The sequence below is a fragment of the Neomonachus schauinslandi genome, chromosome X (assembly GCF_002201575.2).
Source record: "Neomonachus schauinslandi chromosome X, ASM220157v2, whole genome shotgun sequence".
NCBI classification, from domain to species: Eukaryota; Metazoa; Chordata; class Mammalia; order Carnivora; family Phocidae; genus Neomonachus; species Neomonachus schauinslandi.
In genome coordinates, this window is record NC_058419.1 from 78,849,375 (window position 1) to 78,868,371 (window position 18,997).

The window sequence follows — 18,997 nt, forward strand, 5'->3', positions numbered from 1 at the left end:
TCCATACTGTTTTCCAAAGTGGCTATGCCAACTTGCATTCCCACCAACAGTGTAAGAGGGTTCCCCTTTCTCCACAATCTCTCCAACATTTGTTGTTTCTTTCCCTGTCCATTTTTGCCATTCTAACTCGTGTAAGGTGGTGTCTCAGTGTAGTTTTGATTTTAATTTCCCTGATGGCTAATGATGATGAGCATTTTTTTCATGTGTTTGTTAGCCATTTGTATGAGTTCTTCGGAGAAGTGTCTGTTCATGTCTTCTGCGCATTTCTTGACTTATGTGGTTTTGGGTGTTGAGTTTGAGAAGTTCTTTATAGATCTTGGATACCAGCCCTTTATCTGTAGTGTCACTTGCAAATATCTTCTCCCATTCTATGGTTTGCCTCTTTTTTTGTTGACTGTTTCCTTTGCTGTTCAGAAGCTTTTTATCTTGATGAAGTCCCAAAAGTTCATTTTTGCTTTTGCTTCACTAGCTTTTGGAAATGTATCTTGAAAGGAGTTTCTGTGGCCAATGCGGAAAAAGCTACTGCCTATGTTCCCCTCTAGGATTTTGATGGATTCCTGTCTCACATTGAGGTCTTTCACCCACTTTGAGTTTATCTTTGTGAATGGTGTTAGAGAATGGTCGAGTTTCATTCTTCTGCATGTGGCTGTCCAATTTTCCCAGCACCATTTATTGAAGAGACTGTCTTTTTTCCATTGCATGTTTTTTCCTGCTTTTTCGAAGATTATTTGACCATAGAGTTGAGGGTCCATACCTGGGCTCTCTATTCTGTTGCATTGGTCTATATATCTGTTTTTGTCGCAGTACCATGCTGTCTTGGGAATCACAGCTTTGTAATATAGGTTGAAATCAGGCAACATGATGCCCCTAGCTTTGTTTTTGTTTTTCAACATTTCCTTGGTGATTTGGGGTCTTTTCTGATTCCATACAAATTTTAGGATCGTTGGTTCCACCACTTTGAAAAATGTCATTGGAATTTTGAACGGGATGGCATTGAAGGTATAGATTGCTCTGGGTAGCATAGACATTTTAACAATGTTTATTGTTACAGTCCATGAGGATGGAATGTTTTTCCATCTCTTTGTGTCTTCTTCAATTTCTTGCATGAGTGTTCTGTAGTTCCTAGAGTAAAGATCCTTTACCTCTTTGGTTAGGTTTATTCTGAGGTATCTTACGGTTTTTGGTGCTATTGTAAATGGAATCATTTCTCTAATTTCTCTTTCTACAGTTGCATTGTTAGTGTTTAAGAAAGCAACTGATTTCTGTGCATTGATTTTGTATCCTGCCACATTACTGAACTGCTGGATGAGTTCTAGAAATTTGGGGGTGGAGTCTTTTGGGTTTTACACATAAAGTATCATGTCATCTGTGAAAAGAGAGAGTTTGACTTCTTCTCTGCCAATTTGAATACCTTTTATTTCTTTTTGTTGTCTGATTGCTGTTGCTAGGACTTCTAGTATTATGTTGAACAGTAGTGGCAAGAGTGGGCATCCTTGACATGTTCCTGATCTGAAGGGAAAGGCTCTCAGCTTTTCCCCATTGAGGATGATATTCGCTGTGGGTTTTTCATACATGGATTTTATGAACTTGAGGAATGTTTCCTCTATCCCTATACTCTGAAGAGTTTTAATCAGCAAAGGATGTTGTATTTTGTCAAATGCTTTTTCTGCATCAATTGAGAGGATCAAATGGTTCTTCTCCCTCCTCTTATTAATGTGTTCTATCACATTGATTGATTTGCGAATGTTGAACCACCCTTGTATCCTGAGTATAAATCCCACTTGATCGTGTGGATGATCCTTTGAATGTATTGTTTGATCCTATTAGCTAGGACTTTGTTGAGGATTTTGGAATCCATATTCATCAGGGATATCAGTCTCAAATTCTCCTTTCTGATGTGGTCCTTGACTGGTTTGGGGTTTAAGCTAATGCTGGCCTCATAGAATGAGTTTGGAAGTTTTCCTTCTGTTTCTATTTTTTGAAACAGCTTCAGTAGAATAGGTATTTTTTCTTCTTTGAATGTTTGGTAGAATTCCCCAGGGAATCCATCAGGCTCTGGACTCTTGTTTTTTGGGAGGTTTTTAATCACTGCTTCAATCTCTTTACTGGTTATTGGTCTATTCAGGTTGTCAATTTCTTCCTGTTTCAGTCTTGGCTGTTTACAGGTTTCCAGGAAGGCCTCCATTTCATCCAGACTGCTCACTTTCTTGGCATACAGTTGTTGATAATAATTTCTAATAATTTTTTCTATTTCCTTGGTGTTAGTCATGATCTCTCCCCTTTCATTCATAATTTTATTAATTTGTGTCATTTCTCTTTTCTTTTGGATAAGTCTGGCCAGTGGTTTATCGATCTTATTAATTCTTTCAAAGAACCAACTTCTAGTTTCGTTGATCTGATCTACTGTGTTTCTGGTTTCTAATTCATTGATCTCTGCTCTAATCTTAATTATTTCTCTTCTAATGCGTGGCTGAGGCATTCTTTGTTCCTTTTTCTCTAGTTCTTTAAGGTGTAGAGTTAGCTGGTGAATTCGGAATTTTTCTATTTTTTTGAGTGAGGCTTGGATGGCTCTGTATTTCCCCCTTAGGACCGCCTTTGCAGTATTCCATAGGTTTTGGACCAATGTGTTTTTGTTCTCATTTATTTTATGAATTGTTTAAGTTCTTCTTTGATTTCCTGGTTGACCCTAACATTCTTGAGCAGAGTGGTCTTCAGCTTCCTAGTGTTTGAATTTCTGCCTAATTTTTTCTCATGATTGAGAAATTTCAGTCTGGATGCATCTTTAGGTTCAAAATAATTCTCTTTTAGACAGCATATGGATGGGTCCTGTCTTTTTATCCGAACTGCAACCCTGTGCCGTTTTATGGGAGCATTTAAGCCTTTCACATTGAGAGTGATTATTGAAAGGTATGAATTAATTGTCATCATGTTGCCTGTGAAAACGTTGTTTTTATAGATTGTCCCTGTAACGTTCTGTTGTATATCACTCTTGGGGTCTTCTTTTATAGAACCCCCCCTTAATATTTCTTGCAGGGCTGGCTTAGTGGTCACATATTCTTTCAGTTTCTGCCAGTCGTGGAAGCTCTGCATCTCTCCATCCATTCTAAATGACAGACTTGCCCGATAAAGTATTCTTGGCTGCATGTTCTTCTCGTTTGGTATCCTGAATATGTCTCGCCAGCTCTTTCTGGCTTGCCAGGTCTCTGTGGATAGGTCTGACATAATTCTGATGTTCCTCCCTCTCTACGTAAGGAATCTCTTCCCCCTAACTGCCCTTAAGATGGTTTCCTTGGTTCCAAGATTTGCAAGTTTTAGTATTACATGCCGTGGTGTTGGCCTGTTTCCCTTGATATTGGGAGGGGTCCTCTCTGCCTCTAGGACGCGAATGTTTGTTTCATTCCCCAGATTGGGGAAGTTCTCAGCTACAATTTGCTCAAATACATCTTCTAGTCCTCTCTCTCTCTCCACTCCCTCTGGGATTCCAATTATTCTGACATAGGAACGCTTCATGGTGTCACTTATTTCTTTGATTCTATTTTCATGGATTCTGAGTTGTTTCTCCCTGGCCTCCTCTTTTCCCTTTTTATCTATTAAATTTTCTTCCAGGTCGCTAATTCCTTCTTCTGCCTCACTTACCCTAGCTGTTAGATTATCTAGGTTAAATTGGATCTCATTGATAGCATTTTTAAGTTCTGCTTAATTCAGCTTTCATTTCTGCCATTATAGACTCTATATTGCCATTAATTGATTTCTCCATTCTAGCCATTGTCTTCACAATTGCTAGCCTGAATTCCATCTCCGACATCTTGGTTATATCTGCATCCATTTGTAAATCTGAAGCATAAGTCATAATCTCTGAGTCTTTTTTATTTTGGGGTCTCGTCCTCGTAGTCATTCTGTGGATGGGTGTTTGAGAGAATGTATAGAGTCGAAATTATTGACCAGAACCCAAGCAAGATGCACCTGTTTTCTTGGGACCTTAGGGTTGCTGGCCTCTTGTTTTCCCAGCCTGTATTCTGGGGGAGGGGTCTGCCACACTGTTACTCACACAACCCTGTTCTGGCGGAGTTGCCTTGTACCCCTGTGGCAGGGGATGTGCTCAGCAGGAATCAGTTTTTGTTCTCTGGCGGCTTTCCCTGGTGGTTTTCTACGTCTCCTCTGCGAGTCAGAGCAGAAGAGACCGTTTCCAGCCCTCTGCTTCAGATCAGAGAGACCGCAGTCTGTTCTTCAGTGAGCTCTCCAGGCCACACTGTCTCCGTTTCTGTCTGTGCTGGTATAAACTGTAGTGTCCTGGGTTGTGTGCCCTTCCACAGTGCTCCCAGTTCTTCCTCCAGGTTGGGGCACATATCTTCCCTTTGTGCTTCTAAAACTGGCAGCCACTCCCAATTCACACGCATGACTCCGCTGGTCTGAATTTCTGCCCCAGGGGCTGGCCTAAAGTCATTTCTCTGCTGCTACCGGTCTGCGAGTCAGTGCCCCATCCCCAGTGCGCAAGGTTGTCACTCACCGGCCATGCAGGATCCCCACGGCCAGGCACCCTTCCACTGCCATTTATCCTCCGATATCTGCCCGCAGAATAAGGGCTCCCCACTTCTTACCTCAAAACCAACGACCTGCAATATTCTGTTTGTAGAGATCCAGATTTTCCTACATCTCAGGCTGGTTTCGTGGGTGCTCAGAGTGGTCTGGTAGATATCTAGCTCAATTCCAGGGATCAGTTGAAATGGATCCCTACTCCTCTGCCATCTTTCCTCTCTCCTCCTATGCTCTCGCTTATAGGATTTTTAAGTTCTGCCAGTTCAGCTTTCATTTCTGCCCTTAGAGACTCTATGTTGCCATTAATTGATTTCTCCATTGCAGCTATCATCTTCACAATTGCTAGCCTGAATTCTATTTCCGACATCTTGATTATATCTGAATCCATTTGTAAATCTGTAGCAGAAGTCATAGTCTCTGAGTCTTTCCTATTTTGGGGGTTCCCTCTCCTAGTCATTGTGTTGAGGGTTGGTTGAGGGACTGTACAGTGTCCAAATTATTGACCACAACCCAAGCAAGATGTACCTGTTTTATTAGGAGGTTAGGGTTGTCGGCCTCTTGTTCTCCGAGCCCGTTTTCTGGGGGAGAGGCCTGCCATGCTGTTACACAAGCAATCCTGTTTGGTCAGAGTTGCCCTGTCCCCTGTGGGGGGATGGGCTCAGTAAAAACCGTTTTTTTTTTTCAGCTTTTGTTCTCTGGTGGCTTTCCCTGGCTGCTTTATGCATCTCTTCTGAGAGTCAGAGCACAAGAGATCGTTTCTAATCCTCTGCCTCAGAGCTGAGAGATTGCAATCTGTTCTTCAGTGAACTCTCCAGGCCACACTGTCTCCATTTCTGTCTGTGCTGCTACAAACTGCAGTGTCCTCTGTTGTGCGTCCCTCAGCAGCACTCCCAATCCTCACCTCCAGGTCAGGGCACGTCTCTGCCCTTTGTCCTTCTAAAACCGCCAGCTTTCCCCAGTTCACACGTGCAGCCTGGCTGCTCCAGGTTTCAGTCTGGTTGGCTGCCCTAAAGTCCTTTCCCTGTCACTACACGAATTTTGTGACTTCTGACCATCAGTGGGACTTAATGCCTTGGATTTTATTTATTTATTTTTATTTATTTTTATTTTTTAAAGATTTTATTTATTTATTTGACAGAGAGACACAGTGAGAGAGGGAACGAACATAAGCAGGGGGAGTGGAAGAGGGAGAAGCAGGCTGCCCGCTGAGCAGGGAGCCCTGATGTGGGGCTTGATCCCAGGACCCTGGGATCATGACCTGAGCTGAAGGCAGATGCTTAACGACTGAGCCACCCAGGCGCCCCAATGCCTTGGATTTTAAAGGTCAATGGTCTGGATTGCATTGTATTGCTCTTGGAGAGAAGGCAGGGAAACAACTTGTGGAAATAGAGTATGGAAACAGTGATCTGAAGAGCACCTCAGGCACAGAGTAAGGAGGTTATCTGCTCATTTTTGGAGTGCATTCCACAGAGGCAACATTCATGGAGAGACTCTCTGGGAACAAAGGAAGTGGCTGGAGCCATTTCCCACACCTGCTCCTCAACCTTAAGTACAGGGCCACCTGCAAGAACAAGCCCAGCACCAATGCTCACTGACTAACTTGTTTACACTAAGGCCTCATGCTCCAGAAAATGTCCCCTCCAAGTCTTGCTTGCCTCAGTCCCAGCAATGTAAATGTCCCTTCCCTAGAAGCCTGGCACAAACCCTTGCTCATAATGTGTCCCCCACGTCAGGAGATTTGCAGAGCCTTGGTTCCAGTTGTGGTGATGACAGCTCTCATTTCACAAGCAGACCAGAGTACACCTAGTTAAAATATGCTACATTTATCCCCGGGGCCAAATACTTCCCACAACCGGGAAAGACAGCCTCTGGAACTATTGGTCTGAAGGATAAAGCAGCTAGGACAAAACCGCAGTGCATACACAGAACACACTGGAGACACTCCTAGATGTGCCAGGCCCTGGGAAACAAAGCACACTGCACAGCAGGGCACTAGAAGTGACTGTCTGAAGGTATGCAACACAAAAGCAGTAAAAATTAGTATTTCTGTAAAAAAATAAGTCAAGGAACTCACCAAAGAAAGGATGCAAAATGGGACAAAATCTGCCTCAAACATGGGGAGGAGAGGAGTAAAAAATGGGTTCAAACTTAAACAACCATCAACTTCATATAGACTGCTATATGCAAAAATGGTTATATACAAACTTAATGGTACCCATACAGCAAAAAACAGTAATAAATATGCAAAGAAGAGAGAGAAAGAAATCCAAATACACCACTACAGAAATCCAGAAAAGCATGAAAGAGAAAAAAAAAAAGGATCAGAGAAAATCTTTAGGAATAACCACATAACAAATAAAATGGCAATAAATCACAAATCTATCAATGACTGCATTGAATGTAAATGGACTAAATGCTCCAATAAAAAAATATAAGTCATAGAATGGATAAAAAAAAAGACCCATCTATATGCTGCCTATAGGAGACTCATTTTAGACCTAAAGACACCTGCAGATTGAAAGTGAGGGGACTGAGAAATATCTATCATGCATATGGATGTCAAAAGAAAGCAATAGTAACAATCTCCAATATATTGGAGAAGCTAGATGTTAAAACAAACACTGTAACAAGAGACAAAAAAGGACACTACACAATAATAAAGAGGACAATCCAACAATAACAAAACAATTGTAAATATTTATGCACCCATATACAAAAAAATTAATAACAAACATAAAGGAGCTAATTGATAATAATACAATAATTGTAGGGGACTTTAACACCCCACTTACAACAATGGACAGATCATCTAAACAGAAAATCAACAAGAAAACAATGGCTTTGAATGACACACTTGAACAGAAGGACTTAACAGATATATTCAGAATATATATTCTAAAATAATAAAATACACATCCTTTTCAAATGCAGAAGGAACATTATCCAGAATAGAACACATAATAAGCCACAAAACAAACCTCAACAAATCCAAGAAGATCAAAGACATATCACTCAACTTTTCTGACCACAATGTTACGAACCTAGAAGACAATTACAAGAAAAAACTTGGAAAGAACACAAATATATGGAGATCAAATAATATGTCACTAAACAATGAATGGGTCAACCAAGAAATCAAAGAAAAAACTAAAAACTATAAGATAATTAAAACAGAATGGTCCAAAGCTTTTGGGATGCAGCAAATCACTTCTAAGAGGGAAGTTTATAGCAATACAGGCCTACCTCAAAAAGCAAGAAAAATCTCAAGCCAACACCTGATCTTACACATTAAGAAGCTAGGAAAAGGAAAGCAAACAAAACCTGAAACTGGGAGAAAGAAGGAAATAATAAAGATTAGAGCAGAAAACAAATAAAACAGATAGATGAAACCTGGAGGTGATTATTTGAAAAAAAAAAATCAATACAATTGAATCTCTAGCCAGACATATGAAGAAAAAAAAGAAAACTCAAATAAAATCACAAATGATAGAGGAGAAACAACAAATCACCACAGAAATACAAACCATCATGAGAGAATATTATGAAAAACTATGTGCCAACAAATTGGAGAACCTGGAAGAAATGAATAAATTCAAGGAAACATTAAAACTACCAAGACTGAAAGAGGAAGAAATAGAAAATATGAACTGATCGATAACCAGCAAAGAAATTAAATTAGTATTCAAAAAACTCCCAAGCAAAAAAATCCAGAAACAGAGGACTCAAGGGTGAATTCTGCCTAACATTTAAAGAGCTAATAAGAAAGATACCAGGGGTGGAGTTAAGATGGCAGAGTAGTAGTAGGACCCTATGCTTGCCTGATCCTTGAATACAGCTAGATAAATATCAGATCATTTTGAACACCCAAGAAACTGATCTCAGGACTGAGAGAACAAACTGCACAAGTCGAGGGAGAAAAGAGGCTATGTCATGGAAGGTAGGAGATGCAGAGACATGATTTGAGGAAGAAAAGAATCACTAGTGTGGTGGAGGGGATGGAGCCCTGATCACAGAGAGAGGAGACAGAGAGAGAGGGAGAGTGAACAGAGCACAGGACACTGCACAAGAAAAACACTTCCCCAAAACCATTGATGAGGAAAAGAAGAGGGGCTGATTACTGCAAGATTTACAAGCAGTGGAGCTCAAACTAAAATTTTCAAAGTCTGCACTATCACTGGGTGGAGCATGGTGGTTGTAGAGGTGTTTCTGTGGAGAAAGAAGACAGGTTGGGAGCAGACAGCATGGTCTGAGGATCCCCTGGGTCGCACTGGGAGAGACAGTTCCCCTTCTTAGAGTGCATTTGGTAGAGGTGGTTCTGCTCCAGGAACAAAAGAGCATGTAGATGCCACTGAGCTGCCCCATTCATTAGCATAGGAGCACAGACACCTGATGAGGGTAGCTAACCTGGACCCAGTTTTTTGCTGCACTTTACCATAAACTCCAAGCCCCTGCAGTTCCTGCAATTGCCCGTCTCAGACAAACCAGCACGTCATAGTGTGGTGAGACCATCCCCCAGAGGATTAGGATGGGTTTCTGCTATGCCAGGGCCCTAAAGTTTGGAGTTTTGAAATCTAGCTGGTGTGCCTGAAATAAAACACAAGAGCACTGCATGGCCAGGTGGGCAGACGGATCGGACACAGACAAGGTGAAGGCAGGGAACTGAGGGGGTCCCTGGGACACACAAGTGCAGATTGTTTGCTCTTCAGTGAGGACTTCCTGAATAGATACACATGAACTCCCATCTCTGGATGAGAGAGTCGGCTGATGTGATTTTCCTCCTGCCCATCAGCACTGATGGACTTCAGTAAGCATTACATCACCTACAATGGAGATTTGAGCCACTAAGACCAAGCTCTGCCCCTTAAGCTCTCTGCAGGTGCTGCTGAACTAAGGCAAGTATGTCTGAAATCCAGAGCAGCAGTGGGCCCCTCCTGCAGAAGACCAAACTCCCCACATGCACCAAGTCTACTGACCCTCGGATGCTGCAAAGCTTCACCTCTAGGGGAAATAGGATCTAGATTCTTTCAACAAGCAGACCAGAGCACACCTGGTTAAAACTCACCACATACTGGACAAGGTCCAAACACTCCCCACTGCAGGTATGGAGAAACTCTACAGAGGACTGACCTGAGGGAAACAGTAGCCAAAACAAAACAGCAGAGTACACTCAGCATATACCAGAAACACTTCCTGAAGTGCCAGGGCTTAGACAGTAGAGGAACTTTTTAAAATACAGCCATTACTCTCAGTTGCAGGAAAAATAACAGGCTTTCATAACACACAGAAGACAGAGACCTAGACAAGATGCCAAGACAGAGGAATTCACCCCAAAAGAAAACAAGAATAGGTCTGGCCAGGTATCTAATAAAAACAGGTATAAATAATATGCCTGAACCAGAATTTAAAACAACAATCACAAAAATACTAGCTGGGCTTGAGAAGAGCATAGAAACACCAGGGAATTCCTTCAGACATAAAAAACCTAAAAACTAGTCAGGCCAAAATAAAAAGTGCTATAACCAAGTTGCAAAACCAACTGTACGTAATGATCACAAGGATGGAAGAAGTAGAGAAAGGAATATGTGATATAGAAGATAAAATTATGGAAACTAATGAAGCCAAAAAGAAAAGGGAGAGAAAAATACAGGATCACAAAAGTAGACGTATGGAAGTCAGTGCCTCCATTAAGCATAATAACATTCCCATCAGAGGAATATCAAAAGAAGGAAAGGGAAAAGGGGGCAAAAGGTTTATTTGAACAAACTGTAGCTGAAAACTTCCCTAATCTGGGAAGAAAACAGACATCCAAGTCCAGCAGGCACAGAGAACTCCCATCAAAATCAAAGAAAACAGGAGAACAGCAAGACATACGGTAGTAAAATTTGAAAAATACAAAGATAAGGAAAAAATTCTGAAAACCGCAAGTGAAAAGAAAACCCTAAACTACAAGGGAAAAAAAATCAGGTTCACAGTAGATCTGTCCACAGAAACTTGGCCAGCCAGAAGGTAGTAGCATGATATATTCAACCTGCTGAATAGGAAGAATATGCAGCCAACAATATTTTATCCAGCAAGGATGTCATTTAGAAGAGGAGAGGTAAAGAGTTTCCCAGACAAACAAAAACTAAAAGAATTCGTGAACACTAAACCAGCCCTTCAAGAATTTTTTTTTTGTTTTATATATTCCTTTAAAAAAATTGTTAGTCACCATACAGCACATCATTAGTTTTATTTTATCTTATTTTATTATGTTATGTTAGTCACCATATAATACATCATTAGTTTTTGATGTAGTGTTCCATGATTCATTGCTTGCATATAATACCCAGTGCTCCATGCAATACATGCCCTCCTTAATACCCATCACCCCACTCCCCTCCCTTCTAAAACCCTCAGTTTGTTTCTTGGAGTCCATAGTCTCTCATGGTTCATCTCCCCCTCTGATTCCCCACCCCCTTCATTTATCCCTTCCTTCTCCTAATGTCCTCCATGCAAGAAATATTAAAGGAGAATTTTTGAGTGGGAAATAAAGACCAAGAGCAACAAAGACTAGAAAGGACCAGAAAAAAATTTCCAGAAGCAATGACTTTATGTGTAATACAATGGTAATAAATACATATCTATCAATAATCACTCTGAATATAAATGGACTAAATGCTTCAATCAAAAGACATAGGGTATCAGAATGGATAAACAAACAAACAAACCAGGACCTATCTATATGCTGGCTAAAAGAGACTCATTTTAGACCGAAAGACACATGCAGATCGAAAGTGAAAGCATGGATGTCAGTGAGAGATTAATGGATGTCAAAAGAAGGCTGGAGTAGGGGCGCTTGGGTGACTCAGTCAGTTGAGTTGTGGTTTCAGCTCAGGTCATGATCTTATGGTTTGTTAAACCGAGCCCCAGGTCAGGCTCTGGGCTGGGTGGAGAGTCTGCTTTGGGAATTCTCCACCCTCCCTCTCCACTTGTGCATGCCTGAATACTGTCCTTCTCTCTCTCTCCCTAAAATAAATAAATAAATAAATATTTTAAAGATACTTTTTAAAATTAAAAAAGCTGAAGAGCCATACTTATATCAGACAAATTAGATTTTATTTTTTTTAAAGATTTTATTTATTTATTTGTGAGAGTGAGAGAGCACAAATAGGAGGAACAGCAAGCAGAGGGAGATGCAGGCTCCCATTGTGGGACTCAATCCCAGAACCTTGGGATTATAACCTGAACCAAAGGCAGATGCTTAACTGACTGAGCCACCCAGGTTTCCCCAGACAGATTTTAAACCAAAGACTGTAAATAGAGATGAAGAAGGGCACTATATCATAATAAAGGGGTATATCCGACAGGTGATCTAACAATTGCAAATATTCATGCACTCAGCTTTGAGCACCCAAATATATAAATGAATAATAACAAACATAAAGAAACTCATAAGAGTAGGGGACTTTAACACCTCACTTATAGCAATGGAAAGATCATCTAAACAGGAAATCAACAGGAAACACTTCTTTTGAATGACATACTGGACCAGATGAATGTAACAGATATATTCAGAACATTTCATCTTAAAGCAGCATAATACACATTCTTTTATTTTTTTTTTTAAAGTAGGCTCCATGCCCAGAATGGAGCCCCACACAGTCTTGAACTCATGACCCTGAGGTTAATATCTAAGCTGAAATAATGAGTCAGACAATTAACTGATTGAGCCAGCAGGCACCCCACATTCTTTTTGGGTACACATGGAGCATTCTCCAGAATAGATCACATACTGGGTCATAAATCAGGGCTCAACATCTAAAAAATGATTCTGATCATACCATTCATATTGTCAGACCACAACCCTGTGAAACTTGAAGACAACCACAAGAAAAAATTTTGAAAAGACCACAAATACATGGAGGTGAAAGAACATCTGACTAAGGAATGAATGGGTTAACCAGGAAAGTAAAGAAGAAATTTAAAAAAAATACATGGAGAGAGAGGAGTTAAGATGGCAGAGGAGTAGGGGACCCTAAGTTCATCTGGTCCCTGGAATTCAGCTAGATAGTTAGCAAATCATTCTGAACACCTGATAAATCAATTGGAGATCTGAGAAAAGAAAGGCTACAATTCCACAAATAGAAAAGTGACCACATTTTGGAAGTTAGGAGGTGCAGAAAATTTAATCCAGGATGATATATCAGAGGAAATGGCAGTGGGGCAGGAACTGACTTAAGGAGGCTTCTGCAAAGTATTATAAGCAGTGGAGCACAAAATTGGAACCTTTAGAAGTCTAGTACAATGGGGCACATCCCTGGCTTAAAGGTGCTCAAGTGGTGAAGTGGGGCAGAATCCGAGGTGGGTTAGCATGGTCTCAGGATCCCTGGGGTCACAAAAAAGATGGAGGTGCCTGAGTACAGAGGAGTTCTCAGGCATCAGAGTGGGAAAGCTAGGTGAAAACAGTGAGTCTAGGCAACAGCTTTCTGCTTGGTGTTGCCGTAAACTGTGAACCACTACATGGTTGGACCACCACTCTCCTGGCAGGGGCTCAGCAAAAGGCAGAAGCATGGTGAGGGAGGAACAGTGCAGGTCCACATCCCAGGAGTCCATAAAATTTGAAGACTTGAAACTCAGTTGCATGCCTGAGATAAACCTGAGATAAAAATGTTCAGTCACTGGCTGGTGAACAGAGTTCAGGGAGAGAGAAGTAATTGACTGCTTTTCTGCAAGGGCTCACTGAAGAGTGGGAGGTGGGAATTTTCAGGTCTGGGGTGAGAGAGTAGGGCACCACTATTTTCATCCCTCCAATCAGTGCTGAAAGCCTTCAAGGAGCAAAACAGCAGCACATAGTGGAATCTGAAGCTGCTTAGACTAAGCCCAACACCCTGGCAACGGAGAGGCATTTCCACCAGGGTAAGGACACCTGAGAATCAGTGAAACTGGCTCCTTCCCCAGAAGACCAGCAAGAACAACTAGATAGCAACAAGTTTACCAATCATAGAGAAATGCAAAAATTCAGCTCTTGGGGAAAACAGTATATAACATTCATGGTGTTTTTTTTTTTTTAATTCTTTAATCTTTCAGTTTTATTTTTTTTTCAGGTCTTTTCTTATTTTTTCAAAACTTTTTCTATTCTTTCTTAATTTTTATTATATATATATGTTGTACATATTATTCTTGGTTTCTGTTTGTTGTATTTTTTTTGTATTTTACTTTATTTTCATGTATATATATATGAGTCTTTCTTTCCTATTTTGAAATCTAATTTCTTTTAAGAGGGAGACCAAATTACACCCAGGATCTAGTTTATTGTTTTCTTTTGGTTTGATTTTTTTCATATTTGTTTTGTTTTTGTTTTCTTCTGGTTTGTTTTATTAATTTTTTTCTTTGACTGCTGCTGTTGGTATTGCTGTCTTTTCTCTTTCTTTTAATCCTTTCTGAACATAATGACAAAACACAGAAATTCACCACAAAAGAAAGAAAAGGAGGTAGTACTTACTGCCAGGGATAGAATCAATACAGATATAAGTAAGATGTCTGAACTAGAATTTAAAACAACAATTACAAAGATACTAGCTGGGATTGTAAAAAGCATAGAAGACACTAGAAAATCCCTTACTTTAGAACTAAAAGAACTAAAATTTAAACAAGCCAAAATTAAAAATGCTATTACTGAGATTCAGTCACAAATGGAAGCTCTAATAAGGATAAATGATGCAGAAGAGAGAGTCAGCGGTATAGAAGACAACATGATGGAAAATAAGGAAGCTGAAAAGAAGAGAGAAAGACAAATCCTAGATCACAAAGGAAGACTTAGAGAACTCAGAGATTCCATACCTTGAAATAACATCCAGATAATAGGTGCCCCAGAAGATGAAGAGAGAAAGGGGCGGGGGAGAAGGTTTATTTGAATAAATTATAGCTGAGAATTTCCCTAATCTAGGGAAGGAAACAGGCATTCAAAACAAGGAGGAACAGGGGAGAGAAAAGATGGTGGAGTCGGGAACCCTAGTCCAACTAGTCCCCAGAATTGAGCTAGATATCTACCAGACCACTCGGAGCACCCATGAAAACATCATGAGATATAAGAAAATAGATCCGGATCTCTACAAAAAGAATATCGCGGGTGGGTGGTTTTGAGGTACAAAGCGGGAAGCCATGATTCCACAGGCAGATTTCGGAGGATAAACGGCAGTGGGGGGAGCCTGGCCATGGGGATCCTACACCAATGGTGAGTGACAGCATCCCAAGCTGGGGATCAGGCAAAGGCTCACAGAATGGTAGCGGCGGGGAAAGGACGTTAGGGCAGCCCCTGGGACAGAAACCAGAGCAGCGGGGCCGCACGTGTAAACTGGGAGCAGCTGGCGGTTTTAGAAGCACAAAGGGCAGAGATGTGCCCTGACCTGGAGGCAAGACTGGCAGGGCTGCAGAGAGGCACACAGCCCAGGACCCTGCAATTTATAGCAGTACAGACAGAAGTGGAGAAACTGTGGTTGGAGAGCTCACTGAAGAACAGACTGAGATCTCTCTACTCTGAGGCAGAGGGTTGGAAATGGTCTCTTCTCCTCTGACTCTCGGAAGAGACGTTGAAAGCCACCAGGGAACAAAAGCCCCAGAAAACCAGTTGCCACTGAGCCCATCCCCCACTACAGGGCGCACGGCAACTCTGCCCAAACAGGGTTGCTGGAATAACAGCATGGCAGGCCCCTCCCCCTAAAGACAGGCTGAGAAACAAGAGGCCAGCAACCCTAAGGTCCCAAGAAAACAGGGGCATCTTGCTTGGGTTCTAGTCAATAATTTGGACTCTATACATTCCCTCAAACACCCATCCACAGAATGACTAGGATGAGGAACCCCCAAAATAGAAAAAACTTCAGAGATTATGACCTATGCAGCAGATTTACATATGGATACAGATATAACCAAGATGTTGGATATGGAATTCAGGCTAGCAATTGTGAAGACAATGGCTAGAATGGAGAAATCAATTAATGGCAACATAGAGTCTCTAAGGGCAGAAATGAAAGCTGAATTGGCAGAACTTAAAAATGCTATCAGTGAGATCTAAACTAATCTAGATAATCTAACAGCTAGGATAAGTGAGGCAGAAGGACAAGTAAGTGACCTGGAAGACAATATAATAGATAAAAAGGGAAAAGAGGAGGCCAGGGAAAAACAACTCAGAATCCATGAAAATAGAATCAGAGAAGTAAGTGACACCATGAGGCGTTCCAGTGTCAGAATTATTGGAATCACGGAGGGAGTGGAGAGAGAGAGAGGACTAGAAGATATATTTGAGCAAATCGTAGCAGGGAACTTCCCTAATCTGGGGAATGAAACAAACATTTGTGTCCTAGAGGCAGAGAGGACCCCTCCCAAGAACAAGGAAAACAGGCCAACACCCTGGCATGTAATAGTAAAACTCACAAATCTTAGAACCTAGGAAACCATCTTAAGGGCAGGTAGGGGGAAGAGATTCCTTATGTACAGAGGGAAGAACATCAGAATAACGTCAGACCTATCCACAGAGACCTGGCAAGCCAGAGAGATGGCGAGAGATATTCAGGATACCAAACGAGAAGAACATGCAGCCAAGAATACTTTATCGGGCAAGGCTGTCATTTAGAATGGATGGAGAGATGCAGAGCTTCTAAGACTGGCAGAAACTGAAAGAATATGTGACCACTAAGCTGGCCCTGCAAGAAATATTAAGGGGGTTCTATAAAAGGAGAAAGACCCCAAGAGTGATATACAACAGAACTTTCAGGGACATGTTGTCCCTGAAATTAATTGTCCATGAAATTAATTTTCATCATGTTGTCTTCACAGGCAACATGATGAAAATTAATTCATATCTTTCAATAATCACTCTCAACGTGAATAGCTTAAATGCTCCCATAAAACGGCACAGGGTTGCAGATGGGATGAAAAGACAGGACCCATCCATATGCTGTCTAAAAGAGAATCATTTTGAACCTAAAGATACATCCAGAATAAAAGTGAAAGGATGGAGATCCATCTTCCATGCCAGCGGACCTCAAAAGAAAGCTGGGGTAGCAATTCTTTTATCAGACAAATTAGATTTTAAACTAAAGACTGTAGTTAGAGACACAGAAGGACACTATATCATTCTTAAAGAGTCCATCCAACAAGGCGATCTAACAATTGTAAATATCTATGGCCCCAACACGGGGGCATCCATCTACATAAGCCAACTGTTCACCAAAATAAAGAGTCATATTGATAACAATACGTTAATTGTAGGAGACCTCAATACTCCACTCTCAGCAATAGACAGATCATCTAAGCAGAAAATCAGCAAGGAAACAAGAACTTTGAATGATACACTGGACTAGATGGACCTCATAGATATATACAGAACATTCCACCCTAAAACAACAGAATACTCATTCTTCTCGAGCGCACATGGAACTTTCTCCAGAATAGACCACATACTGGGTCACAAATCAGGTCTCAACTAATACCAAAAGATTGAGATTATTTACTGCATATTCTCAGACCACAATGCTTGAAAACTGGAACTCAATCACAAGAAAAAATTTGGCAGAAATTCAAACACTTGGAAGGTAAAGACCACTCTGCTCAAGAATGTTTGGGTCAACCAGGAAATCAAAGAAGAACTTAAACAATTCATGGAAACCAATGAGAACAAAAACACATTGGTCCAAAACCTACGGCATACTGCAAAGGCAGTCCAAGGGGGAAATACAGAGCTATCCAAGCCTCACTCAAAAAAATAGAAAAATTCCGAATTCACCAACTAACTCTACACCTTAAAGCACTAGAGAAATACCAACAAATGATGCCTAATCCATGCATTAGAAGAGAAATAATTAAAATTAGAGCAGAGATCAATGAATTAGAAACCAGAAACACAGTACATCAGATCACTGAAATTAGAAGTTGGTTCTCTGAAAGGCTTAATAAGATTGATAAACCACTGGCCAGACTTCTCCAAAAGAAAAGAGAAAGGACCCAAATTCATAAAATGATGTATAAAAGGGGAGAGATCACGACTATCACCAAGGAAATAGAAACAATTATTAGAAATCATTATCAACAACAATATGCCAAGAAACTGAGCAATCTGGATGAAATGGAGGCCTTCCTGGAAACCTATAAGCTGCCAAGACTGAAACAGGAAGAAATTGACAACCTGAATAGGCCAATGACCAGTAACGAGATTGAAGCAGTGGTCAAAAACCTCCCCCAAAACAAGAGTCCAAGGCCTGATGGATTTCCTGGGGAATTCTACCAAACATTCAAAGAACAAATAATACCTATTCTACTGAAGCTGTTTCAAAAAAATAGAAACAGAAGGAAAACTTCCAAACTCATTCTATGAGGCCAGCATTACCTTAATCCCCAAACCAGGCAAAGACCCCATCAAAAAGGAGAATTTTAGACCGATATCCCTGATAAATATGGATTCCAAGTTCCTCCACAAAATCCTAGCTAATAGGATCCAACAATACATTAAAAGGATCATCCACCACAACCAAGTGGGATTTATCCCCGGGATGCAAGTGTGGTTCAACATTCGCAAATCAATCAATGTGATAGAACACATTAACAAGAGGAGGGAGAAGAACCATATGGTTCTCTCAATTGATGCCGAAAAATCATTTGACAAAATACAACATCCTTTGCTGATTAAAACTCTCCAGAGTATAGGGATAGAGGGAACATTCCTCAAGTTCATAAAATCCATCTATGAAAAACCCACAGAGAATTTCATCCTCAATGGGGAAAAGCTGAGAGCCTTTCCCTTAAGATCAGGAACACGTCAAGGATGCCCACTGTCACCACTATTGTTCAACATAGTACTAGAAGTCCTAGCAACAGCAATCAGACAGCAAAAAGAAATAAAATGTATTCAAATTGGCAAAGAAAAAGTCAAACTCTCTTTTTGCAGACAACATGATACTTTATATGGAAAACCCAAAAGACTCCACCCCCAAATTAAACCCAGCAAATTAAGACTAAATCAAGCAGGAGATGAGAAATAATAAAGACTATAGCAGAAATGATGATATAGAAATCAAAAGAAAAGTGGAACACATCAACAAAACTAGAGGCTGCCTCTCTGAAACAATAAGATTGATAAACCCCCATCCAGACTTATCAAAAAGAAATGAGAAAGGACCAGCATAAATAAAATGAATGAAACATGAGAGATCACAACCAACACCTCAGAAATAAAAGCAATCATAAGAGAATATTATGAGCAATTATATGACAACAAATTAGGCAATCTGGAGGAAATGGATGCATTCCTAGAAACATATAAACTATCAAAACTGAAATAAGAAGAAATAGAATACCTCAACAGACCAATAACCAGCAAAAAATTGAATCAGTAATCACAACTCTCCCACCAAACAAGAGACCAGGGCTGGATGGCCTCCCAGCAGAACTCTACCAAACACTTAAAGAAGAATTAATGCCTAAACTTCTG

At 40.6% G+C, this 18,997-nt stretch overlaps 1 protein-coding gene across 1 annotated transcript in view; it reads right to left on the reverse strand.

Moving 5' to 3' along the window:
* Positions 1-18,997, reverse strand: part of KLF8 (Kruppel like factor 8) — a 138,660-nt gene that overhangs the window by 87,226 nt on the left and 32,437 nt on the right. The window lies entirely within an intron of this gene.